Source organism: Bubalus bubalis, chromosome 11 (genome assembly GCF_019923935.1).
Source record: "Bubalus bubalis isolate 160015118507 breed Murrah chromosome 11, NDDB_SH_1, whole genome shotgun sequence".
Taxonomy (NCBI): Eukaryota; Metazoa; Chordata; class Mammalia; order Artiodactyla; family Bovidae; genus Bubalus; species Bubalus bubalis.
The window spans coordinates 61,973,924-61,997,929 of record NC_059167.1 but is presented as its reverse complement, the minus strand read 5'-3'; the positions used below and the strand labels follow the sequence as shown (position 1 = coordinate 61,997,929).

General features: G+C 36.7%; 1 long non-coding RNA gene across 1 annotated transcript in view; it reads left to right on the top strand.

The window, feature by feature from the left end:
• The window catches only part of LOC123328094, a 418,849-nt gene that overhangs the window by 50,526 nt on the left and 344,317 nt on the right, over nucleotides 1-24,006 (top strand). Inside the window, exon 5 of the long non-coding RNA XR_006542859.2 lies at nucleotides 6,212-6,316. This is a non-coding gene — a long non-coding RNA (uncharacterized LOC123328094). The remainder of the gene's footprint in view (nucleotides 1-6,211; nucleotides 6,317-24,006) is intronic.

Sequence of the window (24,006 nt, the reverse complement as noted above, 5' to 3'; positions counted from 1 at the left end):
TAGAATGAAACTGGCCTGGTAGAATAGGTATGAAGTTTCTCCTCTTTTCTATTTTGTTGAAGAGTTTGTAAGACATTGCCATTATTTAATTTTTAAAGTTTAAATGAATGTATGAGTGAATGCATCTAGACCTGTACTTTACCTCCTGGGAAAATGTTTAATTAATAATTCAATTTCTTTGCTTGTTATTGGTATATTCTAGTTTAATCAGTTGTATTTTTACTGCCAGGTTGGTCATAAGCTCAGGTCCTAAGGTTCAGGCAAATTTGCTCTGAAAGCCCTCAAAGTACAGAAATATTTTACAACCACAAGGATATCATAGTAGCTCTGTAGAATTAGTAAAAGAGAAGACTGTTAGGAAATGATAACATAAGAGATTAGTGATGGACCTGGAAACTATTTTATGGTTGGATTTTACTCTGAATAGAATAGAAAAGCATTGAAGGGTTTAAAGCAGAGGTTGGATGTGATTAGATTCAGTCCTTACAGTTTATACATAGTTCATATACATTTTAAAATATATATATTTGATTATCTATTGCTAAAGTATATGAACAACTGATTTCTTACTGTTGAATTTTTAAACAAACAATTTTGTAATGAAACACCAACACCAAGATATTTACTATGTGTAATGATTACTATCCATATTGGATTCCTATGCTGTCCTTCCAGGATTTTTTTCCTTCTAATAAAGTATACTTTATGTCGTTTATCTGCTAAAGTCTCTAAGTGATAAAACTGTCAGTCTTTATGATTAGGTCCTAAGCCTTGTTCAAACTCTGCCCACCCTCTGGATGAGCTAGAGAAGATTAGGATTTCCACAAATGCTGTCAAGGAAATCATTTGGATTTAACATTTAACCTTTAATGTAAGGTGATTCATATGTTTGCCATTATTTCTTTTCAGTGAATCACTCATGCACTATAATGGTCAGTGAATTCTATTACCCTTTTAGTTACCATTTCCCTTTCTCAGTCATCTAAGATGTTACACAAGCTAGTATATCCCCTTCCACCCCTGTCACATGCCATTATACTAGCAGCGGGAGTTTTAACAATTGCACCGATGTGTTAGGCCAGGCGTTATCCATGCTCCATGTTCTAAGAGTGTTCAATTCCTCATTGACAGGCAGCTGATACATGATCAGTGTCCAAAATCCCAACTGAGAATCTGTTTTAAAGCTCCACTCCTAGTGCCAACTCTCTTAAATTTGGTTATGTGCAATAGATTATAGATAAAAAGAATTGTGTGTAATTTTACCTGTGAATACTTTTAGGAGATGACCTGTAACGAAGGAAGAAAGGCAGGAATTATCAGAGAGGGGAGCAAGACCTGCAGCACCTAATTTTTCACTAAAAATAATTCAAGTGTGAATAATCAGAAGGGCAGCCACCTCAAAAAAATTTCATATTCCCTTTCAGTTTCTGAACCTTGACACCCTTTTGGTCTTAAGCTTCTACTCTACAGCGCTGATCAAATTAGATTCAGATGGATTTGTATTGTCATCTATAGGAATTGCCCAGTCCACAGAAGAATTAGCTCACCCAAGTTTCCACTATTTCCTGGGGTGGCTCAAGGTTAATGAGTGGCTGATGGAAAGACTATAAAGGCAGATTTTCTTTGCCTCAATTTGAGGCAACTCTGTCATCCCAGTTCCAAAGCTTTACATACAATTCTGTAAAGTCTCAGACCCAATTACAGTACAGGTCAGTTTTTCTTGTTGCCCACTCCTGTGAGTTCTTTTTTTTTTTTTTTCACAGTTGTACCTGCAAAGAGCACTCTACAACAAACCATCTGTTCTCCATTTCAGAATCTGTACCAGGTGAACATGATCTAAAGTGAGTGGTGTACTCCATAAGAATGCAGGGTGAGTCACCCTGAACAACTAGCACAAAAGACAAAACGGCAGTAGTCCTCACTTCTAGTTCTGGAAAATCTCTAGCATTGAGTTCCTTTAGTACCTTGAATGCCCTAACCCACCTCACTAGTTCTGTTTACACTCTCTTTTCTACTCTAACATGCTTAATTTCTTTCTTGCTTCAGGGGTCACTCTTCATTTCTTTCTGTTGCTTTAAAATTTTTAAATCTCAGTTTTAAATTAGTGCAAAATTCCAGTTACAAAATAAATGAGTCATGAGCATGAACTGTACATTATGGGGAATATAATCAATAATAATCTGATGTCTTTGTATGGTGGCAAATACTAACTAGACTTATGGTGGGGATATTTTGTAATCTATAGAAATATTGAATCACTATGTTGTGTACCAGGAACTAACATAGTGTTATAGATTAATTAAACTTCAACAAATTCTGAGGAAAGAGATTTGTGGTTATCAGAGTTGGGGGTGGGAAGAGGAGGAATTTGATGAAGGTGGTCAAAAGTACAAACTTTCAGTCATGAGATAAATAACTACCAGGGATATAATGTACAACATGATAAATATAATTAATGCTGCTGTATTTTGTATATGTAAATGATTAAGAGAATAAAGATTAAGAGAACTAAGAGTTTTCATGACAATAAAACGTTTTTTTCTTATTCTTTTATTTTGTATCTATATGAGGAATGAATGGCTTCATAGACTTATTGTGGTAATCATTTTATGATATATGTAAGTCAAATCATTATGCTGTATACTTTAAACTTATACAGTGCTGGATGTCAATTATATCTACAAAACTGAAAGAAGAAAAAAGCTGAAAAAAATTAATGTGTATAGCAAGAAAATTAAGGAAAGAAACCTTTATTTTCTATTGCTTTTGTTATAGCATTGTATACTGTGGGGTAATTCACTTCAATGCTTTCAATCCTGAATTTGAGCAGAACAATTATGGCTGCAGTTGAGACCTGTGTTAAAAGATTATATCATAGGAAGTCTTCCTGAGAACTAGTTATCGAGCAGTGTATATCAAAATATATATTTAGAAGCTCTTATGAAGATGATATGAACATGGGCTGGGATACTGTAGAGAAACACTGAATGTTCCTTCATAAGCCTCTCTTGACAATGATTCCACTTGCTAATTATTTTAAATCCTTTGATGGTGAGACAAAGGTTAATTAGAAAAGGATTAGAAAATATATTGTAATGTTGTCAGGGGAGTAGCTTCTGGAAATGTTGGAACCTCTGAGCTAGGCTTGAGGTTTTGCAGCAGGATGACACAAGTTGCAGGCAACTTGAGGTCAATAAAGGCTTTTAATTTTCTATGCCAAATTAATTTTGGTCTACTGTAAGTCATCTCAGGACCTGAAGGAGGTGGCAGGCAGATGACAGTTATTAAAGTATGTGGTAGAAGAGAGACTAGAGAGGCCAAGGAAAGTCCTTAAAACTCTGACACACAGCCTTGGCTGTATTTAACAATCATGAACTACCCACATGATGTAATGTGCAATTCTATTCAAAATAACATAAAAACAAATTTTAAAAACCTATAATTTATAAGGCAGTTGTTGAGTACTGTGAAGAAATTGGCAAATTTTTTCTAGGCCACAGGTTTGACTTGATGATGATTAAGTTTTTTTGTTTTTATAAAGAAAAAAAAGAAAACCTACAGGTAATCTCAAAGCATGAAACAAGTTAAATCAATATCATTTTCCACTTGCTTGGCAGGAATTCCCACTAGCCTTAAGAAAGTTAACTATTTAGAAGGTTAATTTAAGGTCTTGTACTATTTCAGAAAGTCATCATAGTAAAGTGGAAAGGTTGATTGGGAATCAGGAGTCCTGTATTTTAGTTTCTACCATGTCACTAACTAGCTGTGTGACCTTGGGCAAATCACTTAACCTCTAAGGTCTCTGTTTTCTCATGTGTAAAATGAGGAGGTTGAACTACATGATCTCTAAGTGTTCAACTAAATCTGCAACTAAATCAAAATATAGAGAACATGATCGAAAAAACTCGTATAGAGTTGCAGCACATAGAAACCAATGTTGAAGAACAAAATAGGGATTTAGAATGGATCCTTTACATTTATAGATCTCTTCTAATCTTAAATGTTCACTGCAAGCTGTTCCTAGTAATTTCTCCATAGGAGAAGGTTCTGAGAAAATAAAGCATTGTTCCTTTAGTATATTTTGAGTAGAATTAGAGAACACAGTAATACTCTACAAGTATTTCTTTTATACACATCTGTCCTGTCTAACTGAGTGTATTCCTCTCATGTTGGTTTTGTATTTATTTCTGATATTTAATTGATAAAGTGCATATTCAAATAGGGAAAAGTGAGAACTATCAAAATGTGCTACCAACACTTGAGAACAGTGTCTGTCTCTATTAGAACAAAGAAGTAATATTTGTACAGTTTATTCTTCCTCTGGGGACATATGTTGAAAATTCTTTTACCCTCACTGTTGATAAGCAGAGAAAGCAAATGGAGGTAAGCTGCTAGCTTTTCTATTCAAGTAGGGTTCCCTAGTGGCTCAGAGGTAAAGAATCTGCCTGCTATGCAGGATATGCAGGTTTGATCCCTGGGTCAGGAAGATCTCCAGGAGAAGGAAATTTAAAAGGATATGTGTGAGCAGTACCTAAAAGAATAAATGTAAATAGCTAACAAATATATGTAGACATTTTGAAGATCACTAGTAAAGCAAGAAACAAAAATTAAAATGTTAATGAGCTACCACTCTTTAATAATAAGATCTTTAAGAATTTTATAAATGATAACACTTATTTTTGGCAATGGTAGAAAAAAATGAAAAATCACTTGTATTGCCGACTGGCAAATAAAGTGATATAAGCTTTCTGTGACACACTTTGACGATAAACAGCAAAACCTTTGAAATGGCTCCATGCATCAGTTCTCCTGGAAATTAACCTAATGGATTACTGCTGAAGTAAGCAAAAATTTAGTTTCCAGGATGTTTATTATAAACAAAAAGCAATGTAGGAAACAAGCTTTATGTGCCAAAATGAGGGTGACTTCTCTATTAAATACATGTTTTCACATTTCATATATTACACATATATCCATATGGCACACATATATATTTATGTATAAAAAATTAACATTTTAACTAATAGTTTAAAAATTATTAAAATCATAGTGATGCTTTTATAAAAATGAAAGTATATGTGTAATATAATCAATGAAAGAGTACAGGATTTTAAATAATTCATTTTTTTAAATTAAATTCCAATATCTAGCAGAGTGCTTTCCACAAAGTATATAACATGTGTTGAATTAACCAGTGAATGTAATTTTTGTAGCTTCTAAATGGGTTCTCAGCCACTAATGTAGTGTGCTGCTCATATAACACTAGAGGTCATGATATGCAAGTTTCTTTTTCTGTTTATAGCTTTCTTAAATGATTTGGATTGTGCCTCAAATCTGTATGTAAAGTGTTATTTTCAAAGTGACTTTACATCTAATTTACTATATAATCTCTACTTTTATTCACAGAATATTGTATAGCTTTATCCCCATATATTTTTCTATACATTTAAAAATATATATATTCTATGTTTAAGTTGAATATTGGGCTTCCCTTGTAGCTCAGCTGGTAAAGAATCTGCCTCCAATGCAGGAGACATGGGTTCAGTCCCTGGGTTGGGAAGATCCCCTGGAGAAGGCAAAGGCTACCCACTCCAGTATTCTGGCCTGGAGAATTCCATGGACTGTATAGAGGGGTCGCAAAGAGCTGGACACGACTGAACGACTTTCACTTTCACTTCTTTTCAAGTTGAATATTACTATAGTAACCAACACAGAAGTGATTAAATTATTAAAATTTAAAGGGACAGCTTTATAATACTGCTCTGGAGTTCACCTTTCACCATCATAAAATAAAAATGAAATTTAAAGTAGCTCTAGAAAATGGCAAAAAGCCTCTTAAGAATATCAGATACCCCTTATTTCTCCTCATTAACAGCTTCTCTGCTTGGCTATCTTCAGAAAACCAAAACAACCATAGACAATAATTCCCCATGCTGAACAATCTCAATCTGGCAACTCCACATTTCTGAAGTGTCACTTGGTCACCAGCTCCTGGGGCTGGAATTAACTGCTGTGCTTGCTGTTTCATGCAGCTGTTTGTGTGTGACTGTAATGATCCTGCATGGGCGCCAGTTAATATGGGGAGAACTATATCTATCTGAATCTTTAACAACGTTGCTCCTTGAGTTCCCTTGACAAAACAAGTAGGTGGGAAGGACAGAAATAAAATCTATAATGAGTAGATCAGTGAGCCAAACTTTCTGTCTTCTAGGACTGCAGACTTTCAGTTTTCCTCAACTAAGTGAGATGTCAGCCTTCTGTGTGGCTGGTTGCTGTTGGCATGAGAGCAGGGTGAATGAGGACAAGACCTGAGAAGGTGAGTCACTGGCTGTGGTAGCTAATGTTAAGAGGAGAGGATGGTGAGTACATCAAGTCCTCAATGAATGTGTACAGAACTTTTGAGTAATATCAGAGAATAGTTTATCTTATGATTGCTCATTATCTTCCCTTTTTTGGGGGGAGGGGTCTTATGCATTTTCTTCTCTGGCCTGTGGTTTATGGTCAACCTGGTCAGGTCATTGGTCTGTCTGATGCCTAGAAAATTATCACCTCTGTGTGACCTGGCTCACCTGCCTTTCTTCTTTTCAGGTCTTGCAGTGCTCATAGAGTTCTTCTTTTTTTTTTTTTTAATTTTATTTTATTTTTAAACTTTACATAATTGTATTAGTTTTGCCAAACATCAAAATGAATCCGTTCATAGAGTTCTTTTTGTTTGATTTTAAGCTGTTGAATGTTGCTGGTGAATGTCACGACACAGTGGCATGTAGGTTCTCTGAAAACTTTGTCATCCAACTTCTAATGGGACTTTTCGTTAATTAATTGTTTGACAACTCAGTTCCATTCATTATATTATTCATTAATTAAAGTAGTCCATCTGACGTTCAGAGTGTGTGCCTGTAACCTACCAGGCCCAAACTAACCATTTACAAAGGAAGCGATTCATGTAAATTGGCATATTAATTATCTTCCATTTCTTTTGCTTTATCATTCCACTTTCTTTACTGTCAAAAATTTCCCTCCTGTCTCCCTTTGTTTTCTCTTCTGCTTCTTCACTTTTGATGCGCTGTGCTCTTTTGGCTTCTCTGGCCTCCACTCCTGTCCTCCTACCTCTGTGATTGTTCTGCCTGTTTGATTGGCTCCTTTATTTCCTTTCACGTCATCATTGTGGACATTCTATGTGGCTTTTTTTTTTCCTGGATACCCAAATCTCTCTTATGGACAGGGGGTGGCAGGTGTGGGGAAGGGGTAGTAGTGGGGGTGGGGGTGGGGCTTTCACTGCACAGCTTGTTCATTGACACTGCTTCCTGAGTCCTATGGCTTCATCACATCTGGACTGGAGAAAGTTTCGATGTGCAGGGCCTCAGATGATTCATCTGCCCTGAACACTAGCCACACAGTGGCTGGGGCCTGAGGCTGTGCTGTGGCTGGTGAAGCCAGACTCGCCCAATGTCTTGCTGTTGTCCAGAAGATTGCCTTTCTTGTACAGCTGCTGCTTGCTAGGTCTTTACTTTCTTTTTCTGTTTTCCTCCAGACTCCTTCCCTCTGGGACATTATTCACTTTCATCACCCAGTTATTACTTTTACAAGGATTACTATACAATTATCTCTTGAATCTATGCTTCTTTCCATATATTCTATCCCATATCTCCACCTGGACTTTCACTATATCTAAACTCTGTGTAAGTATGATCATTTACTTTCTCCATTCTTGTAAATGACATGTCCAGTACATTGTTCTATACCTCAGCAACTCCTAAAACAATTAACCTCTATTAACTGTTCTCAAGAACTGTCAACTATAGGTGAATAATTGAGGTGGGTATTGGGACACAGATACATAATGCCAGTTTCCTCTCACTCTCAACTTCAACACAGTATTTATTAAAGTGACAAATCTTCACTGTCATATCTTGAATTTTATGTCTTCAGGTCAAGAAGAAAGCTCATCTACCTTCCTAAAATGCAACCATTAATGTTGACATTTCTCTTATTTTATAAGCATGAATTAAAAGTATAAATATACAAATTTCCTTGAAAATAAATGATCCAAATAGATTCAAGTCAAATTGAATAGGATAATGCCATATATCAAACCAAGTTATTATGAAGGAGCTATTGGGTAGTTTGAAGGGTGGAGGATGCCAATGGACACAAAAGATGATGCCAAGAGGAGGCTGAGATTCTGGTATTTTAACTTCATACGTCAACTGTTCCAAATGCTGGTCCTTAATACTTTCATGTGTGTGGATGGAGAGAAACTGTTTACAGACATACTTAATATCCTCTATGGCTTCTGTTGCTGCTGCTGCTAAGTCGCTTCAGTCGTGTCTGACTCTGTGCGAGCCCATAGACAGCAGCCCATCAGGCTCCTTTGTCCCTAGGATTCTCCAGGCAAGAACAGTGGAGTGAGTTGCCATTTCCTTCTCCAATGCATGCATGCATGCTAGGTTGCTTCAGTCATGGCCAACTCTGTGCGACCCCATAAATGGCAGCCCACCAGGCTCCTCTGTCCACAGGATTCTCTAGGCAAGAATACTGGAGTGGGTTGCCATTTCCTTCTCTGCTATAGCTTCTATAGGCATGTAATTTAGCAGACGCTCTAAAGATGAAATCCCCCAGACACACATATCTTGCATGACCAGGTGGCATAGGTTCTTTATGAAAACCTTACTTGCTATTGAGGCCAGTTTAGGTCCTTGTAATTATGAAATATTTTGTTGAAACTGGAGGCAATCATGTCAGTGAACTTTATCAAGAGTGATAGAAAGTAGTTGTTCTATTTTTCATGACAGTCACATACTTTCTTAGTTTTACTTTTCCTGTGGGCTCTCCCATGTACCCATCTCTGTGTTCAGCCTCAATCTACTGCCTATACTAAATCAGCCTCAACTCCAGACATACCTGGAGTATGTCTCACTCCAGGTAACAAATCATCTGTTTAAACCGTGTTGCTGCTTACACACAATGATGATATTATGTTGATTTTTGTATGTTTGAGTAACTGGATAACTATAGACTCTTCATGCAGAATGAGAATGTAGCAACATCAACGATGCTAGTATATATTGTCATCTCCGTAATCACAGTTCCTTCACATTTTCTTAGTTTTCATGATTTCAACTATAACACTGGGTATAAGAAAACAGTGGAGAAAAAAAAATTAATTCTGAGGGAAAATGCTTTCATATGTAGAATTCTACATTTATCCAAACTGTTGTAAAAGTGAAGGCATGTAAAACCTGCTTGAGATTCACCACTAGATGTCTGGAGTCAGTTCTGGTCATCTACCCCATGAGCTAAGAGAGCAAAGCTCATTTCTGCCCACAGAAGGCACTGAACCCTTTGCCACTGGCCAAAGGATTCACAGAGGGGGAGGGGCCATGCAGGGCAGTAGTAGTACTTTTATATTTGTTTAGTCTAAGTTGTGTCTGACGCCTTGCAACCACTTGGACTATGGCCACCGGGCTCTTCTCTCCATGAGATTTCCCAGGCAAGAATACTGGAATGGGTTGCCATTTCCTTCTCCAGGGGATCTTCCCAACTCAGGGAGCAAATCTGTGTCTCCTGCCTTGGCAGATGGATTCTTTACCTCTGAGCCACCAGGGAAGCCCAGGGCATTAGTAGAGAGGTGAATCACATGCCCTTCTGTGTCATATTTGCTTGATGTTAGGTGAGGAGTTTTCAGGGATGTGGTTTGGCACTAGGGAGTGCAAGGTGATGAAAGTAGCAAACTGAGTTTCCAAATTAATTTCCTTGGAGTGAGCCTCTGATATGTGTCATCCCTGTAGCGAAATAATTCTTGCTATCAACACTATCCCTAACCAGGTCCCGAATCCTGATACCCAACAGGTCTAACATTTTATTATATTTACTTATGCTGCCAGTATTATTGCTTTAGCTGTTGAAACCAGAGTCTCAGAAACAACCATAATGGATAGCCCAGCCCAACAGTTAGTATAGGTATGACACCAACTCTGATTTTTTTTTCCTGATAGCTGTTGTCAGGAAGTATTTCTCTGGTGTGTCAGGGAAGATGCTCCTTCCTTCCTCTGCTTCATCACCTAAGATCCCCCTTGCTAGGAATGGCTGGCTTGCAACTGCAGTGTAGGTTGATGACTTTTGGACTTGCTCACAGATCGTCTCATCTGGGAATTGGTGTGCTTGCAGGATGACTAGGGGTAGGCAGGTGCGGGACTGGCAGTGATGCTCCTTTGAGACTTTATTTCAGAGTCCAGTCCTCGCCCCGTTTTCTACCACCTCATTGTGAATTATTTTTCAGGGGCCCAATTGCCCTTTCAGTAATTCGATTTTGGCTGGGTTCCCTTAGTCCCCTTCTGTGATTATGATTGTTTCCCAGATCTGTCCCTATTCCTGGCTTTGCTGTAGAACCACACAGCTGGCATTAGAGTCTGCCACAGTAAGGCTGTCTCTTGATTTTAACTAAATGTTTGATTTTCTCCTAAATATTCTCTGTATTCTTTGAACCCACATATGACCTTAGTTAGTGCTCATAAGTAAAAAAGAAAAGGACAAAAGTGAATTTTCCACCTTTTCTTTATTAACTTCCGTAGTGGGAATGGCCAGAAGCTGGTAATATGGAATATTTTTGCATTTGACTCCCTTTACATCTTCTAATGTTAATGAATGCCAACTTTTAAATTCTGACAGTCGAAAGGCAGGAGTCATAACTGACTCTTCAGCTTTCAAAGCTATCAGTCTAGTTTTCTGATTCTTCACCAATTCACATAAAAGACATAGAATTTTCATTGTAAAAGGAATCTTAGAAACTAGTTGGTAAAGTCAATTTAGTTTAAAAATGAGAAGAGGAAGTGCATGTCCAGCAATTGATTATTGAAGGTCATGTTAGTTTATGAAATTGGGACTAGAATGCAGGTCTCTGTATTCTATAAGCATTTATCCTTTTTTATCAGCTTGAAAAATATTTAAGTATATTTTAATAATTATACTTAATATATGTCATATTGTTATGTGGACTATTTCTGTTGTGGCCAAGAATCCTCTTGGCTTTTAGATCATACTGTCAGTCTATTTCAATAGAAACTCAGAAAAGTTTTGCTGCAATACTTGACATGAAAATTTCCTTTCTTAAAAGGAGGAATATATTTTTCTAAATATAAATGGAACCAGTAAGATATGTGTGTGTGTTTTAAATTTCTATAATTAGTGGAAACTGCTTCCAAGTGCTTTAAGCAGAGGGAATGCTAACAATGGAATGGGCAGAGTAGGAAGCTGACAACATGTTGTGGCTTAAGCAGAATATAAATGTTTCTTACCTGAACACAAATATCTCCTATATTGACCAGCCATAAGTCATCAGTCACAACTTAAGGTGTTGCCCTCAGAAAGCCCTTGTTAAATACAGCTTATTATCTTGGAAGTATGCAGTATGTTCCATTATTCAGTTCTTATTATCACCTAGACTCACATTAGCATCAAAATGTCACCAAGAGATGGGGACACAAAGGGTCTGTTTTATCATAGGAATATAAAAGTTGCAAAACATTGTCAATGCGGGATAGCTACAAGCAAGAGAGGCCAATTAGAATGCTGCCTTGAGGAGCCTAAACACAGAAAGAGAAGCTGAGGTTGAGGGAAAGGGCCTATCAAATCCAACTGCTACCTAGAGGGGTGGGATGGGGAGGGAGATGGCAAGGAGGTTCAAAAGGGAGGGAATATATGTATACGTATGGTTGATTCATGATGAGGTTTGACAGAAAACAGCCAAATTCTGTAAAGCAATTATCCTTCAATAAAAAATAAATTAATTAAAAAAAATCCAACTGCTACACAGATTAGCTGAGGGCAAGCTAGTTGAAAACAAGAGAATAACTTGAAAATAGACTCTGAAAAGGCAGCTATTTAACTATCACAAAATTATGCAAAATATTCTTAAAGAAAATCTGAATGACAACAATCATTAAAGCCTGTCTCTAATGTGAGAGTGAAGCATTCTCTATCGAAATCTTGAGTTCCACAATGACTGTTAACAAAACACAAAAACAGATGTTTCACAAAGCTACTTGGATTCGTAAGTTCTTAACAATTAAGTGATAGTCAGACTTCTTAGTAGAATGCCAAATATCAGTCAAATGTGGGCCTTGCAGGGGACAGTGCAAGGTACAGTAGGAGTGGGATATTTTTACTTCAAGGAGTACCACACTAAAATATTCATATTCTAAAAATCCTAATAAAATTATCCCATTATTTCTCAAAGACCAGAAATAGCATGATTTTCCAAGGATTTTTGGTATTACTGTACACATATTTCAATATCAGTGACTTTACTGCTAATCAGAGGAAAGTTTGCTATATACTTAATTTTGGAATCAGATACATGTTTTTATGTATTAGTAATTCCAAAAATGATATAATCAAAAATGATTGGTTACTTACTGTCTAACGAGCAATGCTACTGAGCTTTACATTTTTCTACCAACCAAATGTATTCCTTTGAGATTTTATTCCCTGAAGATTATGCAATGAAAGTGATATTTTTGTCCTTAGTAAAGAGGAAGATGTCGGGCACTCTATGTTAGGAGGCTAGTTTATATGTAATGCATTAAAAATACATTTAGAGTCATAGAAGTATGAGGTGTAACAGACAGGGGAGACAGTATATCAAATATATCAAGTATATCAAGTCTCCTCTTAAGATCAAACATCATGCTTTTTATTGTGTTTGACTTCACTTGGGCTAGTGACTCCAGAGGAGGGTATGTCGTTGAACAGAGCAGGGACATTCAGAAGCAAGTTCACAACCCTGCAAGACTCGTAACTTTTAAGTGAAAGGTAAAACTCCCTTTACGCCAGACCGATAAACAGTTTCCCCAAATGTCAGCTTACCGCTTATTGCTTCTTTACTTATCTTTCCCACATCCCAAAGGAAAAGTTTTACTTCACAGGAGACCTCAACTGAGTGCTTTCCCTTGAGCATGACACACTCATTCCTCTGTGTTCTCTAAGAAAAGAAGAGCAAACCAATTTTGCTATTCTCCAAAGTAATTTATTTTATACACTGTAAATCATTCATTTATTTTAATATAGACTTATTTTTTTCTAAAATTTAAGACATCTTAAACTGCAAATTCTTTTTATTTTTTCACTGAAAAGGCCAGTTACTTATTGAGATATTCCAGTCTCCCCTACTTTCTGCAGAGGGATTAGCAGAAATGTACAAAGTTATGTGAAGTGCATTATCAAATCAAATTGATCTGAACCTAAGAATAGAGAAAGAATTTTATGTAGGATGCAATTTGGAGGATACAGTCAAATAGCAGTCTCATCAGGATGGTCTTCCTGAAGCCATTGTGCTGATCAGCGGCAATGGAAAAGCCTATCTAAGTAGTATTCAAAGGATTAGCATATTCCAATATTAGCACATTTTGACTCTTCCTCAGTCCATTGCCACAGTTCAAGGGCATGGGCACTTTTCCATTTCCATATATTTTTCTCCTAAATTCTCTCTTTAGTCAATACTGAAGTTTCGAGCTTTCACTGATAATTACAATCAGAAATGTGGTTTTGCACAAACTTACTAAGAAAATGTCAAGTGTATTAAGCAATAAAAGAGAATTACATTTCATCAGTCAATTATTTGAATATACATAATGTCCATTGCTTTTTAAACATCAAGTTGTTTTATAATGGGTTTTCTTGACCACCATACACAATCAATTGAAAATGGAGCTCAAATTACAAGGTTACTATTGTCATCAGATTAATTTCTTATATACTACTGCAAATGTGCAGGAATGGAGTTTAATTCATTCATATTCCTTAATTTGAAGGATGTAAATGTAATTATGTTGATACAATGAGACTATTGTTGTTCAGTTGCCTAGTCGTGTCTGACTCTTTGCAACCCTGTGGACTGCAGTATGTCAGGTCCTCTGTCCCTCACCATCTTCCGGAGTTTGCCCAAGTTTATCTTCATTGAATCGGTGATACTGAAAGGTTGTTGTTGAATCACGCGAAGACACCGGGATTCTTGGCCCCCGGAGGAGAAGAATTCAATCCGGGGCCAGAGACGAGGCTTGGTCGCTCAGAGCTTTTGTGTAATAAAGTTTTATTAAAGTATAAAGGAGATAGAGAAAGCTTCTGACATAGGCATCAGAAGGGGGCAGAAAGAGTACCCGCTTGCTAGTGTTAACAATGAAGTTATATAATCCAAAGAATGTCTGAAGGTTGTAAAGACCTCATCAGACCTACTCCCATAATTTACGTTTTAAGATAACACTGTCCTCATGCAGGATACATCCTTGTAAAGACCAGGTCTACTCCCATAATTTACATTTTAAGATAACAGAAGGTTTAATCCAGAGACTGTCCTCAGGCAGGATGCATTATTGTTATATAATCCTAAGGAATGTGGAGAAAGAAAAAAAGTTTGTCCTTTCTTCCTCCTTGAGAATTCCAGACCCCTCTCTCCTTGGGGACCCCTAGACTCCTTATCAACTTGCCTAGGAACTGACTCTCTCAATACCATCCAGCCATCTCATCTTTGGATGCCCTCTTCTCCTTCTGCCCTCAGTCTTTCTCAGTTTCAGGGATTTTTCAATGAATCATTTGTTCAACAGTCATCTCATGAGAAAAATACTAGAGCTTCAGCTTCAGCATCAGTCCTTGGGGTGAATATTCAGGGTTGATCTCCCTTATATCCCTTCATACAGTTTTTCTATTTTTTTAACATACAAAATGTTTTTAACTGGATAAATTCAGAGAGTTTTTTAAAAAATAAAAGAACAACCACATCTTGATTGAAAATAATTGGAAAATCAGTACCATTGCACAAGCCATGAAGAAAATGAAATGATAAATAAAATGAATGAATTCATACTGATGAAAAGTAATCACTAGTCAGAAGAAGGTAGAAAAAAAAAGTAGGAATGAAGAAGAAAGGAAGGAAGGGAGGGAGGAAGGAAAGAAGGAAACAAGAAAAAAAAGATACGATGAAACTAGAGAGGGAAATGTAACGAAGCATTAATAAGCTAATTGGGGACAGGATTATAATTATTTATTGTGCCTGCATGTATGCTCAGTTTTGTCCCCCTCTTTGCAACTCCATGGACTGTAGCCCATGAAGCTACCCTGTCCATGGAATTTTCCAGGCAGGAATACTGGAGTGGGCTGCCATTTCCTCACTCAAAAAGAGTTGACCAAGATACTTAATGAGAAACTGAGAAGGAAAATATGTAGAGTTAACTATTAATCGGCTATAATAATTTTATATTTCTAGAGATGAAGTCTGTGCCTACCTTGTCTTTAAAATCTAAGCTTAGAGTTTGGTTCATAAGTGCAGTAAATATGTTGGGATGAAAAAATTAACAAAGGTATATGACATATATTTTAAGAGATTTTTTTAACACCTAATGCATTTATATGGGAAAGATCTAAAAGCAATGGCTATTAATACTGATAAGCTGATTCTAGCTTAGTTTAAAGAATTTTTATTCTTGTCCAAAGGTAAAAGAATCTACACTAAGAGTAATGTTTCTCCTTCTAAGTTGAGCAATAGGTATGAAAAATACAGTGGGTGAATAATGAATATTCAGATATATTAAAACCTTGAAGTTATGATTCTATAAAAACAGTTAATAAAATAAATTTTATAAATAATATGGCAATAAAATTGTATCTGGAGTTTTAAATGCAATGTTTTAAAATAAGCTTAAATATTTCTCTATAATGAGTTTTTAACTAGAGTATTACAAATTCATACAATGATTTTAGCATGATCAATGCACTTTTTGATGGTTCAAGTCCATGTATTAATAATATATTTTACCTTCATTTAATAAATCACAGAAATGCATTTTAAGGAGATATTATTTGCCTTTTAAAATAACATTTGGGGCTTCTGGGGTAGACTAGCAGTAAAGAATCCACCTGCCAATACAGCAGATGCCAGAGATGTGGGTTCGGTCCCTGGGTTGGGAAGATTCCCTGGAGAAGGAAATGGCAACCCACTTCAGTATTCTTGCCTGGAAAAATCCCATGGACACAGGAGCCTGGTGGGCTACAGTTCATGGGGTTGCAAACAGTTGGACATGACTGAGCACTTGTCAGCAGTATTTTTATATATAAAAATTCAAAGCTGGACATAATAATAGCTGCATTGTTGAAATGAACTTTAAATGTTATCTTATGTTAATTAGTTTCTATATTTTGGGCAACACTAAGTTTCTCAAAGTAGAAATTCTTTCTTCAGCATGGCACCAATGCATGCAATATTACATTGTATATACTTTGGATTCTTACATCATAAACAGTGAAAATAAGTTTTCTTGTATCCTGTAGAAATGAAAATTCCATTTGTCACCCAAGGCATCATATTTCCAGAAACATCTTTTTTCATTACTAGGATTCATAAAGGCCATCCTCAGGCTAAGCTGCAATTTTGGGCCTTAATGTCTATCTTCTGCCATTATAGGTTTTATAATATTTCCATAGTATGAAATTCTCAGAGAATCTTGCAATATTATTGGGTCATGTCTCTAACTAAAATTTAAAGTAAGATAAATAGTTTGTTCACTTGCACACAATTATTTTTGTAACTGCAAAAATATGTGAAGTGTAAGACTTCATTAGAAGATAATCGATGTCATTCATGAGTCCAAGAGTTTAGGTAATCCGAAAATCCCATGGACAGAAGAGCCTGGAAGGCTGCAGTCCATGGGGTCGCTAAGAGTCAGACATGACTGAGCGACTTCACTTTCACTTTTCACTTTCATGCATTGGAGAAGGAAATGGCAGCCCACTCCAGTGTTCTTGCCTAGAGAATCCCAGGGATGGGGGAGCCTGGTGGGCTGCCGTCTATGGGGTCGCACAGAGTCGGACACGACTGAAGTGATTTAGCATAGCATATATATTCACTTAAAACCACGGCCGAAAACAAATATGGAAAAAATCAAACACATTAGACTCCACCTAAGAATAATGAGGGTAAACATAAGAGAAGCCTTGAAAATTCAAAGATACATACATGGAGTGACAAAAATGTTTAGGCAATTCATTTCCTCTAAAAATCAGTAAATACGTCCTACACAAATTTTTGATTATTCCAATTTGATGTTCAAAAATGCTTTGTACTCATGCTGTTGCCTTCAGTTTCTGATGTTCAGTGTTTCATGAAAGTTCGAAAATTTAGTTTTGGCAGCAAAATGATTGCAGCAAGGAGAGGCAGGACACCAGGGCTTTTCATGGGTAAACCAAAATAATTGCTCCAATATTTCAAGAAAAGTAATTAAATGTTACAAAAGAAAGTTTTAATGTTCTGTTGCTAAATTCTTCATTGCATCCCTGTTGCTTCCATTAGTAGTTGCTGTGATAGAAGTCTTTGCTATTAAACAAATCTCCATGCAGAACTGTGCTCAAAAAGCAAATTAGGAAGCTTTACAATTTATTTGATTAGGAGGAGGGAATAAAATGATTTTAAAAGACTCAGATTTTTACCTCCCAAAGAAACCATAAAGCAACCTAATGACATCTTCCTAGAATAAGAAAAGGCCATTGTCACCTTATAAATCAAATCCTTTATAGCATTATTTTATAGCCAAAATTTTCAGTTTGGCTTCTTATTTTTACTTGTTATTTGATGTGTTCACTTAATTTTTCCTTTCTGGCCATTTTTGACATCTATGTATTCACTGATTTAAGGGAAAAGAAGGATTTGCCACAGGATCAGCATCCTAAGTAGTGGGTTCCTTAATTTATAGGATACATGAGCATCTATGGAGAATAGGATTGAGCCACAGTGGAGGGAGGGCTCATGGGCTGAATTTTACCCCCCGCCCCCACTATTTCATATGTTGAAATCGAAGGTATTTGGAGATAGGATATTTAAAGATGTAATTAATGTTCAATAAAGTCATTGCAATGGGAGAAAAGGGGAAATTAAGACATAGGGGGAAGACCATGCAAAGACACAGGGAGAAGATAGCCATCTATAAGCCAAAGAGAACTTCTGTTTAAGCCACCTTATCTGTGGTGCTTTGTTAGGGAGATCCTACAAGTAGAATTACTCTTTCTTAGAAAGGTAGTTTGCAGTTCAAATAAACTGATGTAATCACACACAATAAGAACACAGTTGGCAAACCTAGGTGTAAAATAGAAAACAAAACAAGAGACCTCCAGGAAAAGGAGTATTTAGTCAGGCAGATGTCTTTATACATGAAATCTTCTAAATGGGATTCAGTATTATCCTTCAGCCTGACATTGTTTCTGCTCTTCCATTTACTAGGCTCAAAAAAAACCCAAAAATGTTAAGCCTCATCAATAACAGTCTTGGGGAAATAGTACTATTCTTCTTGACACCAAGGACACAGGAGAGCCAAGCAATAATGCTGTTAAGGATAACTCAGTCTCTTGGTTCACTCCTCATCTCCAGTCATAAATCTGCATTCACTAAACATGGAGCCTTTGCTGCCTGCACAGCAGACTATCAATGAAGCACTATATAATATTAATTATGTACTAATTAGAAATTAAGTTAGGCTGATAGGACTTCATTTTTATAGTTCCTTAGGTACATGTTACATATCCTCCAAACTTATCAGGATCTCATTTTCTATTTTGATTCAAATAACAGCAAAGGGCAATAACAAAATAAAAATAGCCTTCTCTCCTGAGACTACTGAAGATAGTGATTAAAAGTTACCTGACATCGATATGCTTTGTACCCATGACATCATTTGTATGTATCCTCTAAATTAGGTGGTTATTAATTTTTAACCACCAAGCATATAGTCTCCAGTATCACATGAAATGTATTCTTTTATTTATTTATTTTTTGTGTGGTAAGAATACTTAACAGGAGCTCTGCCTTCTTAACAAACTAGATGCAGAACATGGTATTGTAAATAATAAACTTGGGGTTGTGCAGTAGATCCCTAGAATTTATTCATCTTGCATCACTAAAACTTTATACTTGTTAAACAGCAGCTCCTCGTTTCCTTTTTCCCAGTCCTTGGCAACCACCATTTTACTCTCTATCTCTATGAGTCTAACTATTTTATATCTCATATACAGTATCTGTTCTTCTGTGACTGGCTTATTTCACTTAGCATAATGTCCTCAAGATTCATCCACATTGTTGCATGTGGCAGGATCACATTTTCTTTATGTTTTCATGTATTAGTGAGTATCAGACTTTTAGACTGCTTCCATATTGTGGCTATTGTGACTTACTGATTTCTCAAAAATTAAGACTTAGTACTTTGTAATGGTTTCAATCAGTTTTGAGAGAGCAATAATTTTTGCTTAAAATATTAAAAGTATAGTATATTTACACAGCACAGTATACACTGCTAACTTAAATATTAATATGTAGACTGCTCTAGCCGCTCCAGTATTCTTGCCTGGAGAATTCCATGGACAGAGAAGCCTGGTGGGCTCAGTCCATGGGGTTGAGAAGAATCAGACACGACTGAGCAACTAACACTTTCACTACACTTTAGAGGCAGGCTGCATAAGTTCAGAGCCTGACTCTGCTACTTAGAGTTGGGCAAGAGACTGAGTCTTTCTATGTCTCAAATGTCTACCTGTAAATGTGGCTGGTAAGAGTTCCTATCATAGGAGTATTGGGAGAATTAAGTCATCAAAAAGCATTTAGAAAAGTAGCTTATGTAAGTACTTAGTATTATTACTTTATTGATATTATTATTAGTTCACAGATCCATTTCCTGTTTATCTAGACTGAAAAATGCATCACTTAAAAAGTAAAGATATAATACCTAAAATCAAAATGTAGATTCATTTTCTACCAATAAAAGTTTGCAAATATAAATGCTGATAAGAAACATTACTATAGACATTTTAACCAAGATGATTAAAAGCAGAGTTAATTTCAGATTGAAGTAAGTTAAAGGCCCATTCTTACTTCTCATTTTCTGTGTGACCTTTAGCAAGTTACAAAAATTTTCTGAACCTACATTTCCTTACTTATTAAAGATAAAATTATGAAGTACATGTCATAAGATTGCTAGAGAATTAAGTAAATTAATGTTTGTAATAATTTACTCGTGTCATGCCTGCTGCTAACCTAAGTAGCTTCAGTCATGTCCGACTCTATGTGACCCCATAGACGGAAGCCCACCAGGCTCCCCCGTCCCTGGGATTCTCCAGGCAAGAACACTGGAGTGGGTTGCCATTTCCTTCTCCAATGCAGGAAAGTGAAAAATGAAAGTGAAGTTGCTCAGTCGTGTCCGACTCTTAGTGACCCCATGGACTGCAGCCTACCAGGCTCCTCCATCCATGGGATAGTCCAGGCAAGAGTACTGGAGTGGGGTGCCATTGCCTTCTGCGTGTGTCATGCCTAGAACAGAGTAAATCCTCAATACATTTTGGTTTTCATTGTTTTACCATTATTATTTTTTGATTATCAATTACCAAAATACCACAAAACGATGGCTCAAAGCAATGATTCATTTTTATCTCTCATGGTTCTGTGTGTTGACTGAGCTCACTGGGGGCAGTTCCTACATAGAGCCCTTCATGTCTTTCCAATCAGTTGGCAGCTGGGCTGGAATTATCTGAAGGCTGGCCTGGTATGGACATCTAATATGATTTCTTCTAGATTTACACATATGTTGTGCCTCATCTACAGTATTAAGAATAGCCTGTAGTAGCCAGGCATCTCACACTACAGTTGACCTTTCCACTTGGCAGCTTGATCTTTTTGCAATGTGACAGTCTCAGGTACACAGACTTCTCAGGTGAAGGCTGGTTTCCCTTGGAATAAGAAGCCTGAGGCCAGAGTAAGCTATAATATTTTAAACCAGCTATTCAGGATATACAGCATGATATGGATCATGTTCTCTGATACAAATGAAAACCATCCTAGATCCAAGGGGAAGGAAATTATACAAAAGTGTGAAAACTAGGAGGTGAGATTCATGAGGTGTGGGTAATCTTAGAAGTAGAGCTACAACTCAATTATCTGTACAATCACTGTTACTTTCATCGATATGGTCCTTACTGTCTTCATCTATTCTTGATTTAACTATAGCTTGTTTTATTTTTTTCAGAAAAATGTAAGAGAAAATTTTAGCACTCAAACTATCAATAACCTTCAGCCAAAAATCCTAATTCTGAGACCTATTCTAAGGAAATAATCTGAAAGAATGAAAAATAATTTATTTCTAAAGTTACTTGTCTTTCAGATAGATAAAAAGTTGAAAAAATGAGAATGACTTCACTAAAAATAATTAAGTAAATTAAGACATTTACCAAAGAAAAATGTTACCAAACAGTTAGAAATGATATTTTGCAGGGTATTTTAAATAGTATATGCTTAGTATAATATGTACACTATATATACATTTAGAACCAGTAAAGAAATGTAAACATTGAAGCATAATGGAAGAAAATAATCAATATATCAATACTGGTAAGTTATTTAGTAGAATGTCCAACTCTTTTTGTTGTTTTTCAGTTACCAATCATGTCCAACTCTTTGCAACATCATGGACTGCAGCACACCAGGCCTCCCAGTCCACCACCATAACTTGGAGTTTGCCCATATTCACATCCATTGAATTGGTGATGCCATCTAACAATTTCATCCTCTGTCGCCCTCTTCTCCTTCTGTCTTCGATCTTTCCCAGCATTAGGGTCTTTTCCAATGAGTTGGCTATTAGCATCAGATGGCCAAAATACTGGCACTTCAGCTTCAGCATCAACCAGTCCTTCCAATGAGTATTCAACGTTGATTTCCTTTAGGATTGACTGGCTTGATCTCCTTGCTGTCCAAGGGACTCTCAAGAGTTTTCCCCAGTACCAGTTTGAAAGCATCGGTTCTTCAGTGGTCTGCCTTCTTTATGGTCCTCCTCTCACATCCATACATGACTACTGGAAAGATCATAGCCTTGACTATATAGACCTTTGTCAGCAAAGTGATGTCTCTTCTTTTTAATACACTGTCTAGGTTTGTTATAGCTTTCCTTCTAAGAAGCAGTCATCTTCTAATTTCATGACTGCAGTCACAATCCATAGTGATTTTAGAGCCCTAGAAGAGGAAATCTGTCATTGCTTCTACCTTTTCCCCTTATATTTGCCATGAAGTGATGGGACCTGATACCATCATCTTAGATTTTTTAATATTGACTTTTAAGTCAGCTTTTCTCTCTCCTCTTTCACCTTTATCAAGAGGCTCTTTAGTTCCTCTTTGCTTTCGGCCATTAGAGTAGTATCATCTGCATATCTGAAGTTGCTGATATTTTTCCCAGCAATCTTGATTCCAACATGTAATTCATTCAGCCCATCATTTCTCATGGTGTGCTCTGCTTATAAGTTAAAAAAAAAAAAGGTGACAATAAATATCCTTCTTGTACTTCTTTCTCAATTTTGAACCAGTCAGTTGTTCCATATAAGGTTCTCATTGTTGTTTCCTAACCCACATACAGGTTTCTCGGGAGACAGGTAAGATGGTCTGGTATTCCATCTCTTTTGACTCATAAAGAGTCAAAGTCTTTAGTGTAGTCAATTTAATGGAAGTAGATGTTTTTCTGGAATTCTTTGCTTTCTCTATGATCTAGTGAATGTTGGCAATTTGATTTCTGGTTTCTCTGCCTTTTCTAAACCCAGCTCGTATATCTGGAAGTTCTTTATTCAAGTGTTGCTGACGTCTATCTTGAAGAATTTTGAGCATAACCTTACTAGCATGGGAAGTGAGTGCACCTGTCAAGTAGTCTGAACAGTCTTTACTACTGCCCTTCTTGGTAATTGGGAAGAAGATTGACGTTTTCCAGTCCTGTGGCCATTTCTGGGTTTTCCAAATTTGCTGGCATATTGAGTATAGCACTTTAATAGCATCATCTTTTAGGATTTTAAATAGCTCTGCTGGAATCACATCACCTCCACTAGCTTTATTGGCAGTAGTGCTTCCTAAGGCCCACTTGACTTCACACTCCAGATGTCCGGCTCTAGGTGAATGACCACACCACCGTGGTTATCCAGGTCATTAAGACCTTTTACAGTTCATCTGTGTATAGTTTCCATCTCTTCCTGATCTCTTCTGCTTCTATTAGGTCTTTACCATTTTTTTCCCCCCAACTCCTAGTTCCATCTTATTTGTGGGCCAAGTTATCTGTCCCTTCACATCTTACTAGACAGTCATTCAGAACTCTTCCTACACTATTTCCATCCCATACTCATTAATTCAGTTCTACTAGATTTTTGTATGCAACTTATTAGCTTAATCTCAGTAGCAGAGATCTTCGGTGCCCACTTCTAATTTCACCTGTAGATGCCATAGACAGTTTTGTGAGAATTCATTTGGAATATCATTATGTCAGCCATAAGAAGTTTTTCTTTATGCTTTAAGACTTTTTCTAGTCCATGGGTACCATCTTTAACCCAGATACAAGCAACCTACCGAGTGAGGGGGACTAAACATTTCTGAAGAACTCTCAATCGCTGGAGTCACTGGGAGGCATTCATTTCTTTCCTAAGAAGGTCCTAACAGAACTAAACTCCTATTTCTCACATAAATTATTTAATTGCTGCATTCTAATATCATCTCTCTCATTCCAGCACCTTGCTTCTGCATGTTGGGCCACTTTATAAGTAATATACCTCCTCAAAATTCCTTATGTCAGTCTGTTCCTTGAGGATACCAATGTATGACTTGGTCCCATGCTTTGGTGTATTATTATCTCTGCTAAACTTGAAGATTCATCACTGCAATGCAACCTTCTCCCTACCTTCCTGGGAATGTTGATTTATCCTTAAGAACCCAGCTCCAAATACACTTTTCCAGTGAGGCTTTTCCTAATACCAGGAAGGCTCAGTATTCCACTCCTTTGTGCCAGCACATAAACATCTCCATTAAGATTCAGTGTAAGTGAATCCATAAGATTCACTATACTGCATTATAATTGCTTCCTCCCATATTTGAATATTTTAGCAGACTGTGAGTTTTTGAGGGTGGTGACTTTAGTTGCATTCATGTTTGTATTTTAGCACTTGATAGTTGGTATATAATTAAGT